The sequence below is a fragment of the Mangifera indica genome, chromosome 18 (assembly GCF_011075055.1).
Source record: "Mangifera indica cultivar Alphonso chromosome 18, CATAS_Mindica_2.1, whole genome shotgun sequence".
NCBI classification, from domain to species: Eukaryota; Viridiplantae; Streptophyta; class Magnoliopsida; order Sapindales; family Anacardiaceae; genus Mangifera; species Mangifera indica.
The window spans coordinates 4,449,030-4,458,030 of NC_058154.1; the positions used below are offsets into that span (position 1 = coordinate 4,449,030).

The 9,001-nt window shown below is 29.5% G+C and overlaps 1 long non-coding RNA gene across 1 annotated transcript; it reads left to right on the plus strand.

Moving 5' to 3' along the window:
* Positions 1-430: 430 nt before the first annotated feature.
* LOC123202481 lies at positions 431-1,190 on the plus strand. The gene is made up of 2 exons (XR_006498967.1): positions 431-660; positions 847-1,190. It is a non-coding gene; the product is annotated as an uncharacterized LOC123202481 (long non-coding RNA).
* The last annotated feature ends 7,811 nt before the right edge of the window (positions 1,191-9,001 follow it).

Below are 9,001 nucleotides of genomic sequence, written 5' to 3' on the forward strand. Positions count from 1 at the left end.
TTCTAAAATATATTTTATATTACTCATTATATTAATTGAAAAATGAAGTTATTTTTATCCTAAAAAATTAATAAATAAAGATATAATTATAATAAAATCAAAATTACATTTTTAATATTTAAAACGAATGTGGTAATCAAACTACCATTTACATTATCTATCATATTGATAATAAAAAAATATCATAATATTTTATGAATAACAAAATAAATTAGATAATACAAATACAAAAAAATAAATTATCAAACTACAAATGCCCCCAAAAGTGTATTCATTAGATGATGGCATCAACAGTTAGAATATTTGAGATATTTGAGGGAAATTGTATTTTGTTACATATTAGGGTGTTTGAATTGAAGTGAGCCTTGGACTGCTCGCCAAACAGAACGCAAGCACTCTTGTTATATATTGGGGCATTTGAAGTGAGCTGTTTTTCCGAATGCCTTGTGCTGTGCGTTCAAATATCAATTTCAAATTCATGTTTTTGTTAATTGTTCCTTGCTTTTCTTTTAGGGTTGAGTAGGGAAGGCTTAGATGTGCTCAACTGTTCCAAGTATTTATGTTTTCGTCTCTCAAATTCACCATGAATATATGCTGCTTTCAAAGGAATTTCTCAGCTTCTTTGCCGTCTTTGCTTCTTCTTCCGTTACCATCACAAAGGTATCAGCCATCCCATTTATTTTATTTTATTTTTGTAATCCATCTATATTTTGGCTTGGGTTAACATTTCTGTTGTTACTGGCATTTTATCTTATTTTTTGTTCTGATTTGGAGATATTTGTGTTTAAAGCTTTGCAATCTACGTCGATAATGATTTCTCTATTCTTTTTCTTTTTTGGTATTCAGGGAAACCCACTTTTGGTATATTGCACCTGATAAGGTGAAGAGTACATCTCTCCAAAATCAATATTTAGAAATCTTTCACCAAGGGAGAAGGAAAGTGTTTCTCAAATTCGTGGAGACCTGCACAAGAAAAGTGCCCCGCTAGCTTCGGTGTTAGTTCGCACTACCATTGCCGGATGTAGGTGCTTGATGTTACTCGCTTGCATTTTTCATTACACTATTAATAAACATAGAGATTTAACTTTCAATATATTTAAAATTGATTTTCTTATTCTATGTGGACGCTGTGTCGGCACTAGATTTGTAATATCAAGTTTTACTTGATAGTTGGAAAATTTTTTTAACAATCATGATATGAATAATTTTTATATAATTAACATGCATATCTGTCTGAAGCACGTTACTAAACAATGTATGTTAATGCACCAAAGTTGCTCCAAGTTTTAAAAAATTATAGACTTGTCAGGAGGAAAGTATGATGGATGTTATTGGATATGTTGAGACCTTTCATTCTAATGAAAACACCATAGAATCTCATTACTCAAAAGAAAGTTGAAGCTTACTGAAAACAGAAACACAACTTTCTACTATTTAAAAAGTAAAAAATATTTGAAATAAGTGTTTGAAGATGTTACTATGTTTTTCTCTACAGTTTAGGTAGTTGTACAAAAAAATTTTGCTACTACCAAGTCAGCAACATATTTGAAGGAGGTTTCTAACTTGTAAAAGCTGAGTTGTTATCATTATTGTTTAAGAAGTCTTAATTACAATTTGTGTGATCTAGAAATTTAAGGAATTAGTTGTAACGCTCTTTTTGTTTGTATAAGGAGTAGTAGTGTTGCAAAAGTTTAATAAGATAAAATTGTAGATCTTCTCTTGATTTCCTCTATGGTTTTCTATTTCTTTCTAAGAAATTCCTTCTCAATTTATTTGAGTTTTCAAAAGTGGCATCATAGCTTATGATTGAAGTCAACCAAGTTCAAAGGGCTCAGTTGGATTAGGATCATCAAAACTCTTTGAGATCAATACTTCAGCCATGAGCTCTTATACCAAGTTTCAAAACTTAGATGAATTGAGAAAAAAATTTTCTTAAGAAACAAATAGAAAATCAGAAGATTAATCTAAAATTGCTTCTTATCAAACTTTTATAGGACTATCGCTTCTTATACGAACACATAGAGTGTGTACAACTAATTTTCCAGATCACACCCGCTGTAAGTAAGACCTTGTAACTAATAATACTAATAAAGCATTTTTACATGTTAGCAATCTACTCCAAATTTATTGTTGACTTGTTAATAATAGAAGCTTATCATACAACTAACTGAGTTTCAAATCTTGATATTCTAACATCTCCTCTCAAACCTTGCTACCTTGGAATCACATTTTGCTTATTTCTTTAGTACTCAAAATTGTCTACTGAAGTGCCTTTGTAAACACATTAGTCACTTGTGAAGGAACATATCTAGGTTGAAGTTCCTAGTTTGCTACAATGTCACCAATGGAATGTGCATCTAATTCTATGTGTCTTGTTTTTCTGTGATAGACTGGATCATAAGCAAGAGTTGTTGCTCCCTGACTGTTGCACCAGATTATAGGCACAACAACAATTTTTACATGAAGCTCACTTAGCAATGATGAAATCATAGCCACCTCAAAATATACTTGAGCCAAGGACTGATATTTACCTTTTGTACCTGAATTGACTACTGATTTTTGCTTCTTAGAACTTGATAGGGACCCAACACATGTATATATTAATATTCAAAGAAAACAGAGTTGGCTTGCCAACTCTTCCTAAGGCAAACAGAGGTTCCTTTCCTCCCAATTATTAAAAACTACCCAAATAATATTCTCCATACTTTTTCTTACCCAAACAAAAAAAAAAAAAATCCCTCCATCTCCTCAATCCCACTACTCTTTATTTTTCTAATATATTAGATTTCCACTTCAAATATTAACCCAATCTAGTAATATGTATTATTCTAATCATATCAAATATATTATCTAAATCAAATAAATTATATTATCCTCATTAAATATATACTTTTAATTATTACTTTATTATTATTATAATTATTGTTATTATTATTTGTCTGGTCCTCACATAACTCGTCTTTTGAAAACCACTTTATCTTTAAGGTGGGTTTTATGTAAAATGGGTTGGATCAAAAAATGTTTTGATTTTAATTGAAAGGAGTTTGGTTTAGTTAAATGGATTGTGTTTCGGTTTGGTGGGTAAGTTGTTTTTGGATTAACTTAATGAAGTTTTGAGTCAGGTCATTGGGTTTGATTTTAGTTGTAAAGGGTTTGAACTTGGTTGGTATTGGTTGGAGTTGGTATGATAAGTTGGGCTTGAGTTTGAATTATAAGTGTTCGAGTTGCAAATTAGGTTTCAACTGATGGTGTAATTTGAAGTGGTGAGTCAGGTTAGGTTACATTTTGGTTTTCTCCTTCAATATACTCTACCTTTAACCTTAATGTTAGAAACTCAGGCGATGAACAATTTCTAGTACTTGGGCTTTGCTAGAAAAATTGATTTTTTGTAAAAATCAATCGAGTTATCCCTTGAATCTGTCGAATCACGCTTTGGACCACCATTGACTTTGTAAATTTATCGAAACCTATCAACTTGTGGCCAAAGTTGCCAATATCTATCGATTTCACTGTCTGGTCATTAGAATCTACTACTTTTTTTTTTGCCAAAAACCTCTATCTCATCAAAATTAGTTCCACTTTTCTCTATCAGATTAACTTCTCTCCTCTTGCGCTTCTCATTGCATATAATGGCATTTTTGTTGGATCCATCATTGTCAACCAAGAACACAACCAACCATTTGAATCTATAGTCATGATTAAACTCAAGTTTGCTTTCATAATGGAAAAATATTCCTTTTTCTGACATATCTTGAGCTTCCAATTCCTTTTGTAGTTGAAACCACAACCAATTCCTATTTTCACCTAACATGGCATTGATTTGTTCTATTGTTGTACTATAATATCAATGGATAGGAACTTAGCACATATATTTATTAATATTAATGGAAAATAGTGTTGGCAACAAAAGATGTTAACTACTCTCAAGATAAATAGAGATGCTTTTTCTTTCAATTTGTTAAAGACTACCCAAAATAACCAAATAATAATATTCTCGTCCCTCTCCTCAATCCCACTATTCTATTTATTCTTCTAATATTTAAATTTCCGCTTCAAATATTGACCTAATCCAAGGGTAAAAGACTATTTCCCACCTAAGTTTTAGTTTAATCACAACAATACACCTACAATAGATTGAAAAACTGAAACACCCACCCATCCTTAAACTATTGTTAAATTTTTCATTAAATATAAGGGTGAAATTGTTATTTAATAATAATATTAAAAATATATAATTTTATTTCATTTTTTCCCTCAAGTTTTAAAAATTAACATTTAACTTCCATACCTAAACTTTGAAAAGTGACTTCCCCAATCCCAAATCCCTAAGTTTTTTTTCACCACTTCCTTCGGCCATCGACGATTGGCGCGGTGCATTGCCAACGACACTCTGTTGTCTAGAGTTGTGGACAATGAAACGTCGTCTAGAGATCTAGACAACAAAGCGTTGTCTAGATCTGGACAACGGTCGTCATCCATAGGTCATCTTTTAGACGATTCCATCTTGTTTCTTCATCATTGATCCACCACTCGTTGGGAAAAGTGTTCTGATTTCAGGTTTGGTATCTTAGGGGGGAAAAGTGAATTTTTCAAAACTTAATAAATGAGAAATGTTATTTTTTCAAACTAAAGGGGGAAAATAAGATATAATTCTAATTGTTTTAATATTACTGATAAAAATAACAATTTTATTACCTAACCCTAATAGAAAATTTGTAGATGTGTCCAAATAGATTAAAACTTGGGTAGATATTTGAGTTTTTTGTCTGCTATAGATATATATTTGTCATTTCACCAAAACTTGGATAGAAAATTATCTTTTTCCCCCATTCCAATTAAATATACCACTATAATCAGATCAAATATATTATCATAATCAAATTAAATATAATATCTAAATCAAATCAATTATGTTATTCTCATCAAATATATATTATTGATTATCATTTTATTATTATTATTTGTTGGGTTAGGTTATATTCTAGAGTGGGTTTGATGCCTTGATGACACATAATCCAATCCTAAGCCTAATTTATCATATTAACTGAGCCCTAAATGAACATAGAAGTTAAAAATTAAGAAAAGGAAGTCAAGTAGACAAAAAATACTTCTTTGAACCAAGCCCAAACCCTTTACAACTAAAACCAAACTCAATCATTAGATTTTGTAAAAATATTGGTTTGAATAGTTTTTGTATATGTATTGATAATGAATAGGATATACTTATATATATTGTTATAATAAAGGGAAATTAAATTAAATACCCATTTTCACTATTCCTAAGCAAAAATGCCCTAAATATTTTTTAAAATACCAAAACTACCTTTCGTCACATCTATATAAATCCTCTCATTCTCACTCTCACTCTCATTACATACACTTTTTATATCATTCAAACATTCACTTTCATTCTTATTTTTACTCAATTAATTATTACATGTTCGTTTGAAAGAAAAAAGTTCGTATTTTTGAATTTGAGTCGAAAAAAGTAAATTCATGAGAAAAAGGTATTTATACAAATCTTAACTCAAAACTTAATTTTATTTGTTAAATCTAATTTGTATATCATGTAAAGGGTACATTTGAATATTTGATAATAAATTAAGGGTTAAATAAAATTTTAGAAAAATATAGGGGATATTTTGATATTACACAATATATTAAGGATTTAAATAACATATTAAGAATAGATAGATGTATTTCGATATAAGACAACATACAATGGTGTTAAATGAAATGTTAGGAATAGATAAATGCATTTTGATATAAGATAACATATAAGGGTGTTAAATGAAATGTTAGATAATTATAGGGAGTTAAAAAAATGTTAGAAAAATATGAGAATATTTTGATAGTAAACATTGAAAGATGGTTTCAAATGATATGTTAAGAGTAGATAGATACATTTTTATACAAGACAACATGTGAGGATGTTATATGAAATATTAGATAATTATAGGGGTTAATTAAAATATTAGAAAAATATAGAGACATTTTGATATTAAACTTTTTTAGAAAGTTTTAAATGATATGTCAAGAGTTGATAGATGCATTTCGAGAGAACACAACATTTCAGGGTGTTAAATAAAATGTTATATAATTATAGGGGGTTAAAAAATGTTAAAGAAAAATAGAGGTATTTTGATATTAAACATTGTAAGAATGTTTTAAATGAAATGTTAGGAATAGATAGATTCATTTCTATACAAGACAACATGTGAGAGTGTTATATGAAATGTTAGATAATCATAGGCGGTTAATAAAATATTAGAAAAATACGGAGGTATTTGATATTAAACTTTTTTAGACGGTTTTAAATGACATGTTAGGAGTAGATAAATGTATTTCAATAGAATACAACATTTAAGGGTGTTGAATGAATTATTAAGAAAATATAGAAGTATTTTGATATTAAACATTGTAAAAACTTTTTAAATGAAATGTTAGGAATAGATAGATGCATTTTGATATAAGAGAACATATGAGAGTGTTATATGAAATGTTAGATAATCATAAGAGGTTAAATGAAATGTTAGAAAAATATGGGGGGTATTTTGATATTAAAATGTTTTAGACGGTTTTAAATGACATGTTAGGAGTAGGTTGAGACATTTTGGGAAATTATAGATGACATATACATCAATAAATTGTTATTGTAACTTTTTTCTTATAAATGCTTAGTTTTTTCCAAAAATTTGTCATTGTAGGATTAATAATTAAAATGGTTGGTTATGCGTCGTTCGTTTCCAAGGAGAATGGATTCAATGTGATGACAACACCATGAAATATGTTGGAGGATGTAAACAATTGATTAAAATTTTCTTCAGAACAACATTTGAAGGATTTATTCAACTTTTGAGTGAGCATTGCGGTCGTGATCCAATCAGACACTATATTCAACTATTTATGAAATCGAGAAAAATTGAGTTCGATTGCCTAGTATAGATCGAAATTGATGAAGATGTCCAAGGTTTTATCAATATGTCTTAATACTTCTAGGAATATATTCTTGTTTTTATTACATATACCTTGATCAAAAGACAAGAAGAAGAAGAAGAAATTAGTGAAGTTAAAAAAAAATATGATTTGGAAGACTTGATTGATTTTAGTAACGATGCATTGTATATTGCAAATGAATAGGCTCATAGAGAAAAGATAGAGTTTTCGACTAGTGTGACTTTGAAGGGAATGACATGACTGATATTCTTCTTGATGAGGTAGAGTCTGAACATATGTCACCTATTATCGGGGGTGTAAATAGTTTGCAGCTCAAAGATCCTATCTTGGATGACGAAAATTATTTCGGGCCACTCTTTGACAATGTCTCCACTGATCCGTTTATATGGCTTCCTAATTTTTCTCCACAACCATCAACATCATCAAGTGGTACAAGATCGATCCAAGAGGGGAATGCTTTAAAGCTTGGTGATTTTTTTCATAACAAACAACATTTGAAAGATATTGTGGATTAATTTGTCCTGGAGAAAGGATTTCAATATAAGATACTTAAGTCTGACACGGGGCGATGGAAGATTAAGTGTAATGATAAAAAATACCATTGGTTTCTATCTACAATGAAAGCCAAAGAGAGTGAAGTCTTCTAAATCATTAAAATAGATTCAACCCACAAATGTTCAATTGATCAAATAATACTATATCACCGACAAGTTGGGCCTCGGGCTTCAGTCAATTAATGAGGTCAAAGTTTGTGTTGATTGATCAAATTTATCGGCCTAAAGTGATAATTGTCGACATGGTCGATCGGTATAAAATTGACATTTCATATTCACAGGCTTGATGGGCAAGAAATTGAACTTTAAATTCACTGAGTGTAACCTCTCCTAACCAATAGGTGTGTTACAGAAAAACAGCAAGAGTTCCCCTATTTTAGAGGGCCCGGGAAATATTTTTTTCTTTTTAATTATGCCCTGTAACACTCTCAATTAGCAATTCACACAAACTAGTCCTACCAACCGACTGGATTTTTATCAACTTAATCACAATTAATAAAATAAGTACATAATAATAACCATCATAAAAATTATCACCCACAGAAACTTTACAACCAATTTTCATAACTAGCCATATATATATATACATATCCACCAATATGTACATCAAGTATATATATATATATATATATATATATATATATATATATATATATATATATATATATATATATATATATATATATATATATATATATTTATTTATTTATTTATATATTTATATTTATATATATATATATAAGTATATATTCACATATATATCAAAACATATAAATCAACAAAAATATGGTACCTTCCTCCCTCAGCCTCATGTCTCACTAATGCTCCCCCGGAACCTTTGCTGCAACTCTTTACCTGTGAAATATTAAATTAAATGGAGTGAACGACCACGGCTCAGTAAGAAAATCATACTCAACACTTAAAGTATTTCATATCAGTACTAATCTCTTCCATACTCAGCGTGTCTAGGCTATTCATATATAAAATAATTGACATGGAACACGCATTAAACATATATCATAATTCTCTTCTTTCACCCATTTATTCATTTCCTTACTATACAAATATGATTCACTCATTATGATTTATGCATGTATGAGTGTAATGACTTTTCTACTTTTTGATCGTACATCTTTCTCAACTATTTATCAGCCATATAGGCTTGCATGTATGATTCTAATGCAATTGACTTTCATAAAATATTTACTAATTCTTTCTCTCTCTTTCTTTATTTTTTTCAAATATTTTCATTGACCAGTCTAGACTACATATGATAGTACTTGCAGTCACCATACAAGGTATAATCCTCTCTTACACGCATATTTTATTTTATTTTATTTTTCTTTGCTGTCCACACAGTACGGCTGATATTTTTTCTTTGTTGTTCACACAGTACAGCTGATATATTTCTTTGTTGGCCACACAGTACAGTTGATATTTTTAATTTATTGTCCACAAGTATAGCTGATATCTTTCTTTACTGTCTACAC